Source organism: Meriones unguiculatus, chromosome 5, assembly GCF_030254825.1.
Source record: "Meriones unguiculatus strain TT.TT164.6M chromosome 5, Bangor_MerUng_6.1, whole genome shotgun sequence".
NCBI classification, from domain to species: Eukaryota; Metazoa; Chordata; class Mammalia; order Rodentia; family Muridae; genus Meriones; species Meriones unguiculatus.
Genome location: NC_083353.1, coordinates 115700509 through 115714828, shown reverse-complemented (window position 1 = coordinate 115714828; position 14320 = coordinate 115700509). Strand labels below are relative to the sequence as shown.

Sequence of the window (14320 nt, the reverse complement as noted above, 5' to 3'; positions counted from 1 at the left end):
TATTCTGGTTTGGGCTAATTTGAAAAATTACTGCCATTGTGTATTGGTCAGGAAATACAGTAGAGATAACCCAAAAGCTCTCAATAAGCTGACATCACATATCAGGCAGTCTTGCATTACTACAGTAAAACACCACAGCAGTTGACTTACAGAGAGAAATGTTTATTAAGCTCGTGGTTTAGATCAGGCAGCTTCAATGGCTTGGCCTCTGTTAAAGGAGTGGATGACGGCACATCGTGATGCAAGCACAAATGGGAGCAAAGCGTGGCTTGACTGGAGCCTCACATCAATGAGAAATTCAGGATAGTGATAGGAGGGGAGGACTCAGCAACAGCAAGACAATATACATGAAACAGACTTAATGTTGAGGCAGGAGACTGTCCCTGTCATTGTCCTGTCTTTTCAGGGTTGCCCCTAGAGACATCAGGGATGCCCCTAGAGGCTCTGCTCTGTCACATGAGCATCAGCAGGTGGCAAAGAGGAGAGAGAGAGGCTATGTGCACTTTCAGTGTTCTGACCTGTGGGCATCTGAGTGATTAGTAGCCTAACACTCCCTAAAAAGAAGCAAAACTGGGATGACCAACAGTCTAGCTCTGCTCAGGCCCAGATGAGCTCCCAGGGTGAGAAGCAAGCAAGAGACTAGAAGAACCCTGCCTGGGATCATGGGCTCCTTGCAGGAGTGAGTGCAAGAGAAAGGATGCTCACATGGAGCCATGTGGGTGGACCCAGGTGAGGAGCGAGCCCGAGATGACCACTAGTTTTACACTTTGCAGGCCTCGGGGTGCAGATCATGACTACTGCCCCATGCCATAATGCATGAGCAGGCCATAGTATTCCAGAGATAACCTCAGATACCCAGAGTTCCCGGACGACACTGTGCCACTAAAATGAGCAACTAAGTGGTGGAGAAATGAAAGAGAAAGAGAAACAGAAGGATGTGGGCACAACGAAGAGAGACAGAAGTGGAGAAATAGTGAGGTACAGCCTGATGTGAGTACCTGGTGAAACCACCTGGGACCGTGGCAAAGTCTTGGCCTGTACTGCCACTAGGAGCCACGTCTGGGTCTGTGGCCCTGCAGCAGTAGGGACTTGTTACTACTGAAGGCCAGGAAGGTGTTACTGGTTTCGGCTTCTGCCTGGGGACGTGCTGATGTCTGAGGGCTGTGCAGAACTGACTCTATTTCTTGCCTGGGCATCATGGGAGAAAAGGCCCTGGGGTTGTGAGAGCAGGAGAGCTGACCCTGCCCCTCACCAGGTGCATCACACGAGAGAGTGGGCCCTTGCACCTGCCTGAACAACACAGCGGAGTTGGCCCTTGACATAGTGGTTGCAGGTGACCCAGCCCTGAGGGCATGAGCTCAGACCCTGCTTCTTGTCTGCAGTTTGATGGCCCAAATGAGGGAGAAATGCCCTCCTACCCTCCCTTGTCTCTAGCCACCTATAGCAGGGGGAAGAGCTGGACCCAGGGTCATGAGAGTGGGAGAACTGGCCCTACCCCTCACCTGCTGCAACACCCAGGAGAGTGGGCCTAGGCAGCAGGGTAGAGCTGGCCCTGGTTGCAGGGGTTGCTGGTGAGTCATGGATGTGAGAACAGGAGAGCCCCAGGCTGAGCAGCTCAGATATCACTCAGGTCCACATCCAAGGCTTTAAATTGGCCCACTCCAACATCTACCCCATTGATGAACTATTGGAGTGCATGAAGGGGCCAGTCCTACAGATTCAAAACAATGTATGGGATCTCCATGGCACAGGGCAACAGCAGGATATCCAAGAGGAGTCCCAGTGAGGTTACAGTGTTGATAGAGTGGCAGAAGCAACAAGTCACTGCAACGGATATTTGCAAATAAGGAAGTGTGGACAAAAGGTATACTGAGGGACACACTATGACACAGTATAGCTTTCACAACAAATTTTTTCCTTCTGTTTGGGGGGAGGTCATAAGTGTGAAGGGCAGGTACAAAGGGGTGGGGGAGATGAGTAGGTTTGGGATTACAAAGAATCAATAAATAGTTCAGAGAGAGAGAGAGAGAGAGAGAGAGAGAGAGAGAGAGAGAGAGAGAGATCAGGGAAGATATTGTACGTCAGTAAACCAGGGACAAGGATAATAAAAGGACTTGTAGAGATGCTTCCAAAGATCTTAGGTCAGCCCACAGGCCTCAACTTTTAGTGGTCCACAGAAGTTCCTGACATTACTACTTGGGGACTGAACCTTTATGGTGAGAGCGGAGCAGTTCAACTCCACCCAAGTCTCAGTACGTAGTAGCCTGTACGTACATCATGCTGACTGTGAGCTGTTAAAATAGGCCCATAAAGGTTGAAAGAGGGGGCCTGGAGAAGGGGTGCTGTTCCTCTGGGAGCCATTTCTCAGCCTTTCAGGATCCCATTGCTTGTGGCTAGAAGGCAAGAGAAGAATGTCTGAAAGATATTTAGGTATTAACCTTAGAAATGAAACTACTCCTGATCACATTTGCATTGCCTACGGTCATCATACATCTCTGTCTAACTGGAAGCAAGATCAGAATCTAAATGCTTAGAAAAAAAGAGTTAGTGTTCCTGACCCCATGTTCTGGGGTGTTTAGGAGTCCTTTGTGTGTTAAGAGCTGGTGGTGTGGTGAGATGTTCTAGGGTGCTTCCTGTAGACACAGGCTGAAAAAGCACCGTGTGGTAACAGAGGGATTTATATCAGGGCCAACAGGCTCCCTTTGCCAGTTCCTGGATGCTGGAGGTGGACCCAGCCCTGCGTGACAAAGCCACCTGGTGCTGGTAGCAGCCCTGTTCTCAGCACTGGGACGTGTTTGTGAGTCTGGCAGTTCGTGAATGGAACATTTGGTGGGCTGTTCCCAGTGGTCACATGTAGCACGTTTATCTGAGTAAATGCCCCTGCAGACATTTGGCCAGAGCTCCATGCATTTCAAAGGGACCGATGGCTTCCGAGGACTTTTCCGATAAGGTGATTCTTTGTAGGGAATTAGGTCTATGGCTGAGGAGTTGAAAGTAACAACACTCTACAGATCCTGGTTCCCAGTGCTCTCATTTCTGCAGGATGTTCATACATGTCCAGCATTGATTTTTCTAATACTCTACCAAACTAAATAAATACCTTCATAGATATGAAGGGAGATGCCTTCCATTATCTAGTCCTCTTATGAGTAAGGTAGTTCTCTGTATTGTCTGCCAGGATAGCTCTGGGTTGATCCTATTGGAACCATTTATAGCACCCACTTCACTCTTGCAAGTTTCTAGTTAGGACAATAAGTTATGTCAACTCTACTTGGCCTTTGGATGTCTTGTTTGATCAGATGAACACCCCCTGATCTCAAAGCAGCTTGCACAGCCTAATGACACTGCAGTGACGCAGGGCTTAGATATGCATTATCAATACCTGTGTTATTGTCATACCTGACTTCTAGGTATGATAGAAACTTGGTATCTTTTTCCTCAGGTTTCAAAATCATGTCCCAGAATTCACTATCAAATCAGCAGATGACAATGCCAAGCCTAATATCTGTGGGAGGTTATAAGACATGACTTAACAGTTCTAGTTTATAGAGCCATGAAGATAAGTGACATCCCAAAGAACTCAAACTCTATTTCCATGCACAGACATCCTAATTCTAGGTCATCCTTTCTTCCTCTGTGCTTGGATATGAGGTCTACAGTGTCCATTGTGTAGAGAAGATATGAGCAGGCCCAATCAGACAAAATTCTGCAGGAAGACCAAAAATGAGATGAACAGCTCTGCCAGGATGTAGGTCATGGTTAATTTATAGATATTATTATAGCTTTCTAGAGCCTCTCTCTGAGTCATTCATCATTGTCACTCAGAAGTCTTGTTTGCATAGAGTAACATACGTGTTCCCCACTCTGAGAGGGAGAAAGGAGATGTCTGCTGTGTGAGAGAAGAAAGAGTAAGCTGTGATTACTATACTGAATGTCGATACCAAAGAGTGTCTGGGTAAGTCTTGTTTGGAGGATGAGGGGCACGCAGACCACACAATCAGAAAGTAATGAATGTTGCCCCCAACCCACATGGTAACTGAAGGGAACCAGGGCTTTGGCTCTCTTGGTCCCGTTCACTGTTTCTAGGAAATGGGAAGAATGAACCGGAGAAGAAAAGGCCTGCCTGGCTTCTGGGATACTGCTCTTCTTGTCTTCCTGCTGGTTCCTTCCAGAGTTGTGGATATAGTTAAAACTTCTTTCATGCTACCTTTCTTTAGATCTGGAAGAGACCTTTCACTCATGAACTTCCAGACATGATCGATTGTACCCCCATGCAAGGGGATTCTGGAAGGAAGCTGTTAGTACTTAAAAAAAATGAATACTACTCATATATTCAATTAAACGTGACTTAGAAAGAACTGTACAACCATCATATCAAACCCATCAGTCTACGAGTGGTATTGATTAAGATAAGGACCATGCTTAAGTAAAAGAAAGCCAATTTACAGAACAGTGATTAAAGTTGGCACGCAGATATGTCCAAAAGGCAACTAACAGAAAATGAATAAAGTCTGTACAACTTTGGATTTGCTGCACACATCTTGCTTTATAGATGGGTAAACTGAGGCCTAAATAAAAGAAATGGTTAATGTAGGCCTACCTTCATGCTGCCCATCAGTCCTCCGGGAGTGCTTTCTAAGGCCACTTTTTTCCTTAAGGCCCACAGCTAGAGGCAGCTGGAGGATGATGTCTGGCCAGAATCTCGGCCTTGATTGGTCCAGCTCATCTTAGAACTCCTGCTCTCTCTGAAGCCTAATACTCCCCATCTTTATTTCCCTATTCACATTTCTGCCCTCTGGAAGACAGGCTATTTTCTTTTGGGATCTTAAACAGGAAAGCATGGTTCACCAAGAACCTATATGGACCCTTCATTCTACCCAATAGTTTTGGATAAAGCAAAGCAAACTATTTCTGCCTGCTCATTTCAGGAAGGGCAATGTGCAGAGGGCGAACATTGACTATTTTTTTTTATGAGCAGAGCTTCGGCACCAGCAGAGTATGTTTCTAAAATGTTGTGTCTTTGTCTCCATCAACACAGCCAAGAACTGAGAGCTGGCAAACATCTCCGAAGCATCCTTTACACCGTAGAGTCTACAGGACAGTGTTCAGCCAATAGTGGCTCTCCTGGCTGAGACCTCTGTGTTCTGAGGAGCATCGTCCCCACCTACATGGAGCTATAAATATCAGAGGCAGAAGAGCCTGTGCTGACACCTTACAGCAGGATCTTCCTGACCCTAGTTTGGCCACTGAACATTATGCGAGCCCTGACGGCAGGATGCTGACGCCTGCATGACTCCTGCTGTCCTCTCCTCTGTCTCTGGGTGGAGACCACAGGGCTGTACCTCTACCTCACACATCTCCAGTCACCTCAAAGCTCCTAGCTAGTGCCTTCATATTTGGATATATGTGTCATGTGAACACTTACAAATTGGTAGAGGAGACTGAACCAGGAAAAGAACAGCCTGAGTGACAGAAAATATTAATGAGGGCACAAAGTTGAGAGAAAAGGAATAAAAACAATTAAGGCAAAGCAAATAGTAATAAGAGAAAAACCAGGATGGTCATCTAAATATAAGCAAGATGTAAGATATAAGAAAAAGAAAGGGTTTTTTTTTTTTGTTTTTATTTTTATTTTATTTATTTATTTTTTAGATAAAGAGGCATTCCCTAGTTACTAGAGGAATAATTCACCAATATGTACTAATGTTAAGCTGAATTGTGCCTAATGGACCTGCATTGTCTAGTCTGTAGCAGCATTAGACAGTGCTGACAGAAACATTTTAATAGACTTTTCGTGTGTATGTGTGGGATATATGTATGTTCTCATGCATGTGTGCTCTGGGCATGTGAGGTGAGAGATTGACATCACTGTCTTCCCTTGGCACTCCCCACCTTTTTTTTTGAGTCAGGGTCTCTCATTGGACCTGGAACTCACCCCACTAGCTGGCCAGAGAGCTCCGGCAATGTTCTCAGCCTCCTTAGCCCCGGGATTACAGTCTGGGATTATTGTGCTACACTCACAGCCTGCCTCCACTTTTAAATCTATGTTTGGGGATCTGAACTCAGATCCTTATGCCTGAAAGTTGATCACTTTGCCAACTGAGCCGTCTCCAGTCTTTCCTCTATCTTTCTAAAAGAACAGATACACTAAGATGACATAGAAAAAAAACCCTGCATTTTCTTTTGAAGTGCTGGGCATTGAACCTAAGAGTTCGTGCATGCTAAGCAGGTACTCTCCTATTAGGCTACACTTAATCATGTCATACTTGCACACAATATTTTTGACTGCATGCCAGCCTTTTGCAGGTCACGTGTAGACAATCACAACTGCTGTAAGTTCATGAGTGCAGGAAACCCGTTCTGTCCAGAAGACACAGTCCTCAACCTTGGGCTCTTAGAATCTTTATTTTCTATCTTACAATTTACTCATTTTTATTTGACGAGTATGAATGTTTTGCCTGCTTGGATGTCTGCGCACAATATGCATGAAGTGCCTGAGGAGGCCAGAAAAGGGCATAAGGTTTCTTGAACCTGGAGTTATAGGTGGTCGTGGGCTGCCGTGGGGGTGCTGGGAACTGGATCGGGGCCTCTGCAAGAGCAGCAAGGCCGCTCTTCCTACAATCTCTTGCCCCTCTTTTAGGATGCTCCACCCTGTAGGAGGTGATACAGATATCCTATTTGTGGCTGAGCAAGACACAGACAATTTTAGATATAGAGTTCAATGGGCTGACTTCCATCTTTTAAGTTATGGCTTACCTACTGTGATGGCTGATTTTGGTTGTCAAGCTGCTGCACCCAGAAAGAGGGGACATACACTGAGAAACACATACTGCCTCCTTCAGATTGGCCTGTAGGCGTGTCGTGGGGGCATTTTCGTGACTGCTGCTGGATGCGGAAGAGCATAGCCCACCGTGGGTGGCGCTATCCTTAGGAAGATGGGCCTGAGATGTTTAGACAGGGTAGCTGAATGTAAACCTTGAAGTAAGAGGGTAGGCAGAGGTCCTTCATGGTCTCTGCTTCGGTTCCTGCCTCGCCTTCCTTCCGGGATGAACTGCGACAGTAAGTCAAATAAACCCTTTCCTCTCCAAGCTGCTTTTGGCCACAGCAACAGAGAAACAAAGTAGGACACCTGCTGTAGGCGATGCCATCTGTCCACTTTGATTTCTGTTGCTGTGACAAGCAGCATGGAGAAGAAAGGGTTTATTTTCTCTTGTAGATTATGGTCTGTCATGAAAGAAAGTCAGGGCAGGAACCTAGAGGCAGGAACCTGGAGGCAGGAACTGAAGCAGGACAATGGAGGAGCCCTGTTCATTGACATGCTCTCAGTTACATACTTCCTACAGCAAGGCCACACCTCTTACATTATGCTTCCTGCCATAGAGCACCACCAACTGGGAACCAAGCATTCAATACCAGAGCCAAGGGGATATTTCTCATTCAAACCGACACGCCACTCCAAAGGCCACTAAGTTTGATATGATGCTGTGTTTCATTCTAAGAGGCAACATATCAAGCACATGAGCAGTGCCTGATTTAATATTTGATCCTGTCTAAAAAGCTGAGAGGTGAGAGTAGTTCACTGTACACATGCTATCCCTGAAATGTCAGGCCCATGACCAGTGATATACATTAGAAGTTTTGAAAAAGGCTGAAAACCATGAAGAGTCCAAAAGATTTGAGATTGATAAGTCCAGTGGGAACAGACAAAGGAAATAATAAAGATAGAAACAAAATGGATAAAGCAAAAAAAAAAAAGACTTAAAAATTGATTCTTTGAAAACAGTGACAAAATAAATAATCTTCAGGCAATATTTTGAAAATAAAGGAATATACAAAACCCAAATAGAAATGGAGCCATTTCAACATTACAGAGTAGGTAGGATGGATTTTATGCAACACATTGGAAAATGCAGACTATGGCTCAACAGGACTGAGAGGGTAAAAAGATCACAAGAAGTCCAGAACTATTAAGGAAATAGCTAAAGGGTTTAACGTAAGCAGAACAGACAACACAGTGGTATACTGTGGTATACTGTGCCCACAGAGTTTTCCAATGGAGTCTGGTAAATAAACATTCAAAGCAGAAATTCCTGTATTATGCGAAGTTCTTCAAGGAACAAACAAGTGAAGAATACAATTTCATATCAGAATCATCAGAATCCCTGGAACTTAGCAATAGTTAATTTAAGGGTATTAATAGAAATTAAACATGTTGGCAAATTAGAGTAGTAACCTATTATCATCTCACAGATAATTAAATAGCAGTTCAAAGGTCAATTTCCTACTAAAATAAAAACTTTGTATTGATTCTTTGTGAGTCCCACATCATGCACCCCCGTCCCACTCGTCTCTCTGTTCCCTTATATCTGCCTTACCGTCTTGCAACTCCTGCCTTAAAATCACACACACACACACACACACACACACACACACACTCTCACACATAAAAAGACATTTCATCATGGAAAGCCGTAGTATGTCACAGTGGGTCCCATGCTATACCCTTGTTTCCGTGCGTCTTCGCTTGCAAATGTTCATGCCAATGAGTCATTGTTCTCTTTTGAGGTCTCTGGCTTCTGTGACATCATCAATATTTGATCCTCAGCTCCTCCTGGTTACCCTGTGTATCCCTGTGTTATGGAGATCCTGCAGCTTTCGATCAGTAAAACTGGCCCTTTCATGCTCCCCAATTATTCACAGATGACATAGATTTCTGAGTAGGCCAACTCTGAGTCCTGGATCTGTATCTGGGTGGTAGCTGAGGTGGTCAGCACGCCAGCTCTCCTTTATTCACATCACTGAGACGATTCTCCAGCACTGCTCTGACTAGGCCATCTAGTCCTCCTCTCCTGCCCTTGGGGCTGGATTTCCTGTGCCTTCACCATCAGGGCCAGCTCCACTGTGTTGCCCAAGTGAGGTGTAGGGCCCCCGCTCCCTACAGCCAATGAGGGGGCAAGGCTAGTTCTCTCTCTCATGCCCTCAGGGCCAACTCTCCCTACTACTGCAAGTGGTAAGGTGGGAGAGGGATTTATCCCAGAACCCAGTTCTCCTATGCTCCACTCTCAGGGCTGGCTTACTGGTACCTCCTTAATCGGTGCCCAGGAGAGGTGCAGGGCCTGCTGTCCCTAGTCCTGCAGCTGGCAAGGGGCAGTGACAGCTCTCCCACTCTTGTGATCCTCGGGCCACAGGTGGTATGAGGAAGGTAAAAACACACATAACATGTGGGCATAAATGATGCGACGACAAACGTTACCTAACAGTTCCATGTAAGAAACATCATCCTGAAAATCAGGAGGAAGATGTGATGCCTGCTTCTTGCCACTTCAGGGTGGGGCTTACATCCAAAACAAGTAAAAGAAAGAGGACTAGGGAGGAAGCAAAAGCTGCTTATCATTACAGAAGAAAGCCATACCGGAAGAAAAAATAAAACTATAGCCAGTGAGTACAAATTGTAATTTATGGGGTTACCATGTAGAAGATCAGTACATTACACGGCTATCAAATAAAGCTAATCAATAACGTATGATAGGCTATGTTGCAACTTACTTACAACTTGGGTACTATTGAACAACTGAATGAAATTAGATCAGTTGTGTCTCATTGATAAGTCTCAATAAATAAAACACCTGGAGTTCAGGGAAGCAAACTGCAAGGAAATATTTGCATTCCAGAGGGAGCATTGCAGCGTACTGCTGAGAGGTAGGCGTCTCCAGAAGAGTGGTAATTCTGAGGATGGAGGGACAGAGAAGAGGCAAAGGGTGCAGATTCTGCAGAACTCAGTGGATGAGAGGGTTGGAGTGGAGTTCAGTGAAGGCTGCTCATGCCTGGAACTCTACATCCAAACTGAAACTCCACAATGAAGAAAGCAGGTGTGTGTGTGTGTGTGTGTGTGTGAGAGAGAGAGAGAGAGAGAGAGAGACAGACAGACAGACAGACAGAGACAGAGACAGTGACAGAGAGAAAGACAGATAGAGACAGAGAGAAAGACACACACAGAGAGAGAGAGAGAGAGAGAGAGAGAGAGATATTAGGTGAAAATGGCAAAATGTTAATGTGTTTCATTGCTGTGTTTATTTAACAGGGAAATCAGCACAACCTGCATCCTGCAGTGGGGAATATGGTATTAAGACCATAGTCCCAGAGAAACGGTGTGGGGAAGGAGGCCACTAAAAAGAGAAGAAAGCAAAAAGAAGAAGAGGAAGGAGAAGGAGGAGAAGTAGAAAGAGAAGGAGGGGAAGAGGAAGAAGGAGAAGGAAAAGAAGAGGAAGAAGAAGAAATTTCAATGACAAGTTCATTTTCCTGAACTAACTGGATAATTCTACAGAAATCATACAGGGGGTAGCAGGGATAGCAGGGACAATGTGGCCTGGAGGGATATATCTTCTGGATTCCATTACTTGTGAATCTCCCTTAAAACGTCCTTCCCATAATAAAACACAAGCACCAGAAGATAAATGAGCCGGTACCTTGTGGCAAGAACAATACAAAGAAAACGCAAGGTGCTGCAGTCTAGGGGAGCCATGAGGGAGGCAGAGACTCCCCGGTTTGCAGAGCCAGAGGAGGTTGGTTCCTTCTGGAAGCCTTTTCTTTTTTCTTTTCACTAAGTGATTAATTTCCTCCTTTCTCTGCTTGTTGGAACATCATACCATAAACGATGGTGGTTGGATGAAACCCTAGCCTTTTTTTTTTTTTATGAGTGGATGGAATTGCTAAAGGTCAGCTATCCTAGCTATTTGTCCCTTGGGAAGGGACACCCCAGTCTCAAGGAAGACACATTTTCTTTATGAAAACCAGTTTAAAAAATAATGGCCCTCGCTGAGTGCTCCACTGCAGGTCTGAGGAATCTTTCCTATCCACAACACTCTTCCGTGCGTCTAACCTAATTTCTTCACCCTGCATTTCTGTTTGGTTCCCGTGTAAGACTGGGTGGCATTGAAATCCCACCAAATCTGCTTTTTACCAGCACAAGGCTCCACATCATGCAGAGGAATTAGCCTGAAGCCTCAGCTATTTTGAAATAACTTGCTTATGGGGCTAGAGAAGAGTGGAAGTGATAAATTAGATCCTATCTCGAGGATAGCGCGTGTCAGGGTCTGAGCAAAAGGCACTGGCGTGAGCTGGGAGGGTGCTGAGGGTAGAGGCTAAGCAGACGATGGAATCTGATGGGAGAGTCTAGGAGTGGTGAATTAGTGTTAGAGAGGACTTAAAAAAAACTTGCTTAGGAAAAGTGAACTTACACAGGTAGACCTTAGGCACAGGATCAGTGCCCCTAATGTAACTCCAAGATAAGCAGTGTAGTCAGCAAGCTGGTTAGAAATCGCAGGGAGAAGAAAGTTTGTACCTCTTCCATGGTTGAAGTTTACGTTTGAGAATATGGCCCTGTTAAGATTCATTCACTAAGATTGCCACAACAGAAGGAAACAGACCAGCTCACCCGTTGGCCATTAAGGACGGTCATGTCAAAGAAGAGAACACGTGGTCACTCAGGCAGTTGGCCCTGGGTAACAGCCACACAGTGAATCCTGGTTCACCAAGTCCTGCTTCTCCTCTCAGGAAGAATGTCATTCCTCCAGGCAGGAAGACTGTGGTCCTCTTTTGGGAAGAACGTAACTCTGCCAGGGGTCAGGGTGACCCTGGGCGACAACTATTTGAAAAGAACACCGCCGATGAACACTAAACATAATTGTGTCAATATCTTTGCTGTGTAAATCTCCCAAACTTGCAGTTTTCTGTCTCTGGAAAGCATGTTTAATTGCTCCAAGTGTATCTTGGGGCTGGGAATCTAAAAGAGTTACAGAGGACAGCATATGTGGAATGTAAAGCCCAAGATCCAGATATGCTGTTAAAAATGTCTGTTTGGGGCTGATTTTCCTTTGGACAATAGCCAGAACCAGACATACACTATCATTGTTATTTGACTTTTTATTTAATTACTTGTTTATTTTTAAAATTTTTTTCTGTGAAAGAACCTTCTCTGAGTGTTTGGAATAAATTCCAACAGGGAGGCGTAGGAGGTGCTTAATCTACATTAGAATGGGTTGGTGGAATGACTCAGCTCGAAGGAGATTCTGGGACGTTTTGAGACTTACTGCTAGGATGATGGCAGGGTCACAGGGACAGCAGGAAGGGCCTCTGTGAGACAGGAGAAAACAACTGAAGAGGAAAGATGAGCAACATAATATGTTCCTGACACGTGGCCTTGGAAACGGGCTCTGTGCCTCCTATTTGCCCAGCTGTTTTCCTTCTATGCTTTTCTGCTTTGCCAATGCGTTATTTTTAAATGGCCCCTAATATGTTTTCATATAGTTTTAGAACAGCACACTACAGTGAGTATAGAATTGGACTCCAGTCAGGATATATGCTGGCCTCTATTCCTTCTTCTGATTCGCTGAATGACCTTGGGGACCACCTGCACCTTAAGAGGACTACAGTACCAATGGCTAGCTTAGAGACCCTTGACCCTTCCCCCAGGCTCTAGAATTTGTTTCATTTTCTCTTCAACTTCAATATGGGGGCTTTGTACTCAGAGTTAGTTATTGGTTTATGATGCTTTGTGCTGTACCAGAGGGATTTTTTTTTTCCTGATGGTATTACCAAAGGATTATGCTTGCATAGATAAGAGAGTCAGCTCAGTGCTGGGATCTTTGATATATGTTCTTGATCCATTCTTGGTTCTTGATTGTGTATATGGGCCTCTGATCCTTTCTACTCTGATAGGAATAATTCCTAGGGAAGCTGGGAGAGAAATATTCATCAAGTTCTGATGCTAGAGGCTCTCATGTGTGGTCTTCACGGGGTCAAAATCATGATTTTTACTTTATATATTCTAATGCTTTGACACTTGTGGCTTGTGAGGCATGGAAAAACTGTCCCTCAAAAGACAAAAAAAAAAAAAAAAAAAAAAAAAAGCAAAAAACAAAAACAGCTCACTCAAACCATGCCAGTCAAATACAGTCCTGTTTCTCTAACACTCACATTCTAGACTCTTCTGTTGTGGACTTCAGGCCATTGTCAACTCTTCTATTCTCCCCTGATCCAGGACTCAGACAACTAGTGTCTTATCCCAGATTCACTACACAGTTGTAAGCATTCTCCTCTGCCACCCCTTCTTTACATCAGAAACACAAAAGGCTCTTGGCACTTTCTCTCTCTCTCTCTCTCTCTGTCTCTCTCTCTCTCTCTCTTGCATTTTCCTGGTCCCAAGGCTCCTTTTAAGACAGGCAAGCATAGAGGATAGCTTAGCAGGCTGCGACTCCACTTGGGCTAACAATGTCCTAACAATCCTAACAATGTCCTCAGTTTAGAACCTGTACTCATATGTCCTTTGCACGCACATCCCACTTTGTGCAAAGCACCTAGCAACCGATGACCCCTACCTGGATGCAGCTGCACACACATTCTGCTCTGGACAATGTAGCATGTTTCATGTTTCTCTTTCCCATAAAGACCATCAAATTTAGACAACTCTAGTCAGTCATACTCTGCTATATCTAGGCAAGAGAGGAGAGCATGGTGGTTATTCTTGCCTTAACTGGTTTTGGGTACACACACGATAAGGCAAACTTTGTCCTCAAAATGAACTTTCAGGGAAAATCTTTTAGTTACCACCTAATATTTATGCATATCTAGACATGCATATGACTAAAAATCAAATCCATTAGGGAAGGGATATGCACAGTGAGCAAGGGCTTGCCTAAATAGTTAAAATAGTGAACTGTTTGCACTATGCCCTTTAGCAACCAAACTCGTCCTTCTTTTGTACACTGTAAAAGTGAGCCCCACATAATAACTGGGAACCTTTGAGGACCCTTCCTCATGTAGCTCACTGTCAATCTTGACAGCACATTTCCTTCTGATCTATACTATGCTTTGAGTTAAGAATTCTTGTTACTTTGTAAGCTGTACATACCTGCATTTCATTCTTAACTATGACATTAAAAACCAGCAAACACCCAGCCCAGACCCCAGCCCAGACCCCAGCCCAGTCACAAGGTGACATTTCATGCTCTTTCTCTTGGACTCAGCAAAAGCAAGCCAGCTCTGCAATGGTGTATGTTCTCATCGCCTGGTATCGCCACCCCTAGGTAATGAGATCTATTTCTGAGAGCACCGAGGTTTCTCAATACCAGAGAAGCAGCGTTTCACAAATAAGCAAACCACTAACAGGTTAACTGACAAAAACTAAACAGAATGTAGGAGGAAAGCTTGGATCAGAACTCAAACCAGCTCCCATGTTCCTCTACAAGATGCAATAACCAAGACTTGCAGTGAGGCGAGCCCCACAGTAAGAATTTTAGGCATCTATAGGTGGGTGTGCTGT

General features: G+C 44.8%; 1 pseudogene; it reads left to right on the top strand.

Moving 5' to 3' along the window:
* Positions 1-428: 428 nt before the first annotated feature.
* Positions 429-552, top strand: LOC132654438 (small nucleolar RNA SNORA17; annotated as a pseudogene).
* Positions 553-14320: the final 13768 nt, after the last annotated feature.